Below are 5,000 nucleotides of genomic sequence, written 5' to 3'. Positions count from 1 at the left end.
TCCTTCATCTTCTCATGACTGCCAGGTTGAACATGGAGCTGAAGTCTTATTAAAGGTGTCTATGGGGATCTCTGCTCTTCTGCCTGGTCCCTATTCATTAGGTGCACTCTACCTGGAGTCCTGCAGAGACAGACAGGGCAGTGGAGAGAGGGAGGGAGAGAGAGAGAGACAGAGAGAGAGAGAGATAGAGAGAGGAGAGGGGAGAAGAGCTGTCTCTCCCCATCAGATTGGACTGGGTCTCAATCGCATGTGTTGGCTCTGGGCTCCGATTTATCTCCTCTCATATGCCACTTATTCCTCTTCACTCCTCTCTCTCTCCCTCTCTCTCTCTCTCTCTCTCTCTCTCTCTCTCTCTCTCTCTCTCTCTCTCTTTCTCATTCTCTCCTTTACTCTCTCCTATCCATCTATCTATATATATCTGTGTATAGATAGATGGATATATATTCACACACATACATATACATATATATGTGTGTGTGTGTGTGTGTGTGTGTGTGTGTGTGTGTGTGTGTGTGTGTGTGTGTGTGTGTGTGTCTGTCTGTCTGTCTGTCTGTCTATTTCTCTTGGCATCCCTCCTCCTTCTTGGGTCTGAGTGCTCTTGGGACAGCCTGTGGTGACAGGGCTCGTTATACAGCCCTACAGACATGGAGGATGGACACCCACTGATCAACTACTGTCCGCCTCCTCAACACACACACAGACACACACACACACACACACACACACACACACACACACACACACACACACACATACACACACACACCCCACCATCCCTCCGACTGTGAGACGGTCTCATCTAGTCTGGCACCATCTTGTGCCAAGGATGGAAAACCAGCAGAAAACAAAAAAAAAACACCCAAGGGTCGCGACCCCTATGACTCACCACTCTCCCTCCCAGTTGCATCAGAACCCCTGTATTTATAGAGAAACCGAGCAGGCAGCCATTGATTAGAGCCGAGGCGGGCCAGACGAGCTCCGGCTTGAGACGTCCGTGCGTCTCGTCTCGTCTCGTCGTGGCTCAGAGCCGAGCGCTCGGCTGACGGGTGACGTCTGGGGCGGAGAACGCGGGGCGCGGCGACATGACAGACAAGCAGATGGGAAATGGGCGCCCGCCGCCAGAGCGGAGGAACCTGACAGGAAGACAAAAGAGAGAGAGAGAAACAGAGACAGAGAGAGATAGGGAGAGGGAGAGAGAGAGAGAGACAGAAGGAGATAGAGAGAAAGAGAGAGAGAGAAAAATCAGCAGATAGGTCAAGTGGCAAATTGAGAAAGATGGCCGTTCTCATTGGTCTCACAGACAGCAGACTTGTCTGAACGATGGGTCTAATTCATCTCTTTTCTTCTCTCCCCCTCACTCTCCCAGAAAAAAAAGGGCACCCATATCTCTTCTCTCCCCTCCTCTCCTCTCCTCCTTTCTCCCCTCTTCCTCTCCTCTACTCCCCTCCCCTCCTCCTTCTCTTCCCTTCTCCCCTCCACTCCTTCTCTCCTCTCCTCTCCTCTTCTCCTTTCTCTTCCTCTCCTCTCCTCCCCTCCACTCCTTCTCTTCCCTCATCTCCTGTCCTCTTCGCAGGTCTGCTTGTCACTCCTTTAATCCCACTGTTGTTTATCCCATCAACACACTCACACACACACACACACACACAGAGGGAGAGAGAGAGAGACACACACACACACACACACACACACACACACACACACACACACACACACACACACAGAGTTGACACCTGCTTCTGTATAATTCTCCCTTTTCTATTTTTGTGTAGGTGTGTATTTTTTTCTATCTGTGCATGTGTGTGTGTGTGTGTTTTCCCCTCCAACCAAGCAGCTATTGGTTTTGGTGTGGTATTCATGAGAGCAAATAATTCTCAAATATTCCTCCCCCCCCCTCACACACACACACACACACACACACACACCTCGTTATCACACCCCGCCCACCCACCATCAGGAGTTCTATTCACACCGCACTCCGCGGCGAGGCACTGATCCTTCGCCGTCTCGCAGATGGGCGAAGGTTACCGGCACGCGGAGGAGCATCAAGGCTGCGTATAAAAAAGGCGCTCGACAAAAGCGGCGCATAAATATTGATGTGAACGAAAACCATCCCTTCCGTAAGCAGCGTGCTCTCCTCCTTATACAGAGCAGAGGGCTTTGAGAAGAGCCCCGAACCCTGACTGTTACCGCCTCAGAGAAGGGTGAAGTGGTGGGCTGTGTAGTAGACCAGTCCCCCCTGCTGTGTCGTTACACGCTGGGCACAGATGTCCACTGCTGGTCAGGGATTTTTTTTTTTACGTAAATCACCGCGTACTGGTAGAACCTCGGTCAGGGGCCCCACAGGTGACTTTAAGCAGCTGCCCACGGGTTTGTGCGAGAGCATTACTCAGATCCGCTCCTCCTCCTCCATCTTGAGTCGGAGCCATATTTGTTGGGCTGGGTGCTAAATCAGGCGGCATGGAGGTGGCACTTGGTGCCTACCGTCTCACCCAGGTGATCTGTCACCCCCCAGTGGGTTTGTGCCAGCCAGTGACAGTTACCACTACCGCAGTTGCCCGCTTACCCATGAAGGTGGGTGAGTGGGTAGGGCGGGGGGAGGGGGAGCGGAGGGGAGGGGATGCGGTTGTGGGCAAGGTGCCCCCCTGGCACAGTGTTTAGTGGGTTCAGGAAGCCCTCCCCCGTACTGCGATTAAATTTCCTGTCGTTTCAGGGCCAATTAAGCTGGCCCGGGCACAAGGGAGTCCAGAACAGCAGTGTGGCATCGATTTCTTGGGCGCCACTGCCTCTTCCTCCTCCTCCTCCTCCTCCTCCTCTGCCAGAGCAGGGTTCTGGTCAGGAATGCTGAGTAGCAGCAGAAGGAAAGCAGAGGAAAAGGATGCAGCGTCATACCTGAGAAAGCATCAATACCACCACACAGACACACACACACACACACACACACACACACACACACACACACACACACACACCCTCACACACACACACACACACACACACGTACACACAGATGTCCTGATCTGACCTTAGGACAACAAGCTCCTTTTATTGATCTGTGTTTATTTAGACGTGTTTACGTCCTTCCTCTCTTTTTTTTACCTCTGTCTCTCGCTCTAATTCTGTCTTTCCCAGAACAAGGCGTGACTAATTTATTAGGCAAAGTTTATTTTGTAAACTTGAGTTTCTCTGCGGCATTTCAGCTGCTTCCTTGAAAGTGGCTCTGTCTGTGTGTGTCTCTGTGTGTGTATGTGTGTTTGTGTGTCTGTGTGTCTGTGTGTGTGTTTGTGTGTGTGTGTGTGTGTTTGTGTCTGTGTGTGTGTGTGTGTGTGTGTGTGTGTGTGTGTGTGTGTGTGTGTGTGTGTGTGTGTGTGTGTGTGTGTGTGTGTGTGTGTGTGTGTGTTATTTGACAGGGGGGAAGTGGGAGAGCTAGGGGGATGTTTGACGCCTGCCAGAAGTTAATGTAATAATGTTGTCTTTCATGGAGCGCTACATTTGAAGGTACACTGGGAGCTAATAGCGTGTCACAGTGGTGAAGTCTTTGGCTGGCTGCTAATGCGGTGTGTGTGTGTGTGTGTGTGTGTGTGTGTGTGTGTGTGTGTGTGTGTGTGCTGCTAAAAGACAGAAAGAGATTGAGAGAGGTAGCGCGAGAGAGTTTATCTCGCCCAGTGCAGGTGTCAGGGGAATGCTTTGTTGTAGATGCAGCAGTTATCTTGCCCGAGTCAGAGAGACTCAGGGGCAGATGTACTAAGAATAGCGATCGTAACGTATTTTGCGCCAAAGCCAACACGCAGAAAGCACACGCTATAACACTTCAGTTTACGTCCTATTTACCAATCCTGAAATTCGTTGGGTAATCTGCGCCGTTCTCCGCCCCCTAACGCAGTTTGCGAAGGAGAACAACTGAACGACACTTCAATCAGAAGCGCAGTTGAATGACGTTAACTGATGCAACATTAAAAGGAATCCGACGTTTAGCATTCATGAAATAATACAATGCATAATGTCAACAAGCAGGAACATAATTTAGAGCAGTAGTTCTACTCAAACTAGGCTTACTTGTGCACGTAGGCTATGGAAGATTTATCAAATCTAACAAGTAGGAAAGTTTAAGCGGATGGCGTGAAAGTGAAAGTAAACATTCGAAAAGCCACCGAAAGTTAAGGTTGCTTTTGATGTAGTACAAAGACGCAAAACTGGTGGTCTAATTAGCGATTTTGTTGTCTTTGAATGATTCTCTTATAGATGCATTTAACAGCAAATCGCATTTAACACCTGCTTTCACAAGGCGGAAATATTTAGGCGCAAAATAGACTTGCGCTTTCATGGGCAGTTTTAGTACATACAGGGGAATACATAATTAGGCGCATTTAACGCTTCTCCTCCCATCTTTTTACACGAACCTCCTACTATCAGCTGACACTCCCTTAAATCCATATGCAAGAGACGGAAAAGCGCAATTTGCCATTTTCAGCTCCCGCGACAGGCAGTCTGCGCCTTCACCTCATTGCGCCCCGTTAATACATACCTCGCCATCTTTCTATGCGCACGTTGCGAATCAAATACGCCTGAAGTGGGCGCAAAAGCGTTAGTACATCTGCCCCTCAGTCTGCTTCTCACCTCTGTGTGTGTGTGTGTGTGTGTGTGTGTGTGTGTAGGGGGGAAACATGCTGTCCCAAAACTCCGCCTAGCTCTTCCTCTACTCGTCTTTTCTTCCTCTTCCTCTCTTCGCTTCTCTTTTCTTCTCCTCTCTTCTCTTCTCTTCTCTTCGCTTTTCGTTTCTTCTCTTCTCTTTTCTTCTCCTCTCTTCTCTTTTCTTCTCTTCGCTTTTCGTTTCTTCTCTTCTCTTTTCTTCTCTTCTCTTCTCTTCTCTTCTCTTCGCTTCTCGTTTCTTCTCTTCTCTTTTCTTCAATCTTGTTCCTCTTGACCCCCATACAGAGGATAATGTTGAATTGAATATATTTATTGTATTAAACTATTACCGGTATGTGCATGTGCCGCCAATG

The 5,000-nt window shown here is 49.2% G+C and overlaps 1 protein-coding gene across 1 annotated transcript in view; it reads left to right on the top strand.

Annotated features, from left to right (window-relative positions):
* Positions 1–5,000, top strand: part of nav3 (neuron navigator 3) — a 149,066-nt gene that overhangs the window by 64,569 nt on the left and 79,497 nt on the right. The gene's annotated exons all lie outside the window — the stretch shown is intronic.

Source organism: Sardina pilchardus, chromosome 17, assembly GCF_963854185.1.
Source record: "Sardina pilchardus chromosome 17, fSarPil1.1, whole genome shotgun sequence".
Classification (NCBI taxonomy): domain Eukaryota; kingdom Metazoa; phylum Chordata; class Actinopteri; order Clupeiformes; family Clupeidae; genus Sardina; species Sardina pilchardus.
This window is presented reverse-complemented; position numbering and strand designations above follow the sequence as displayed.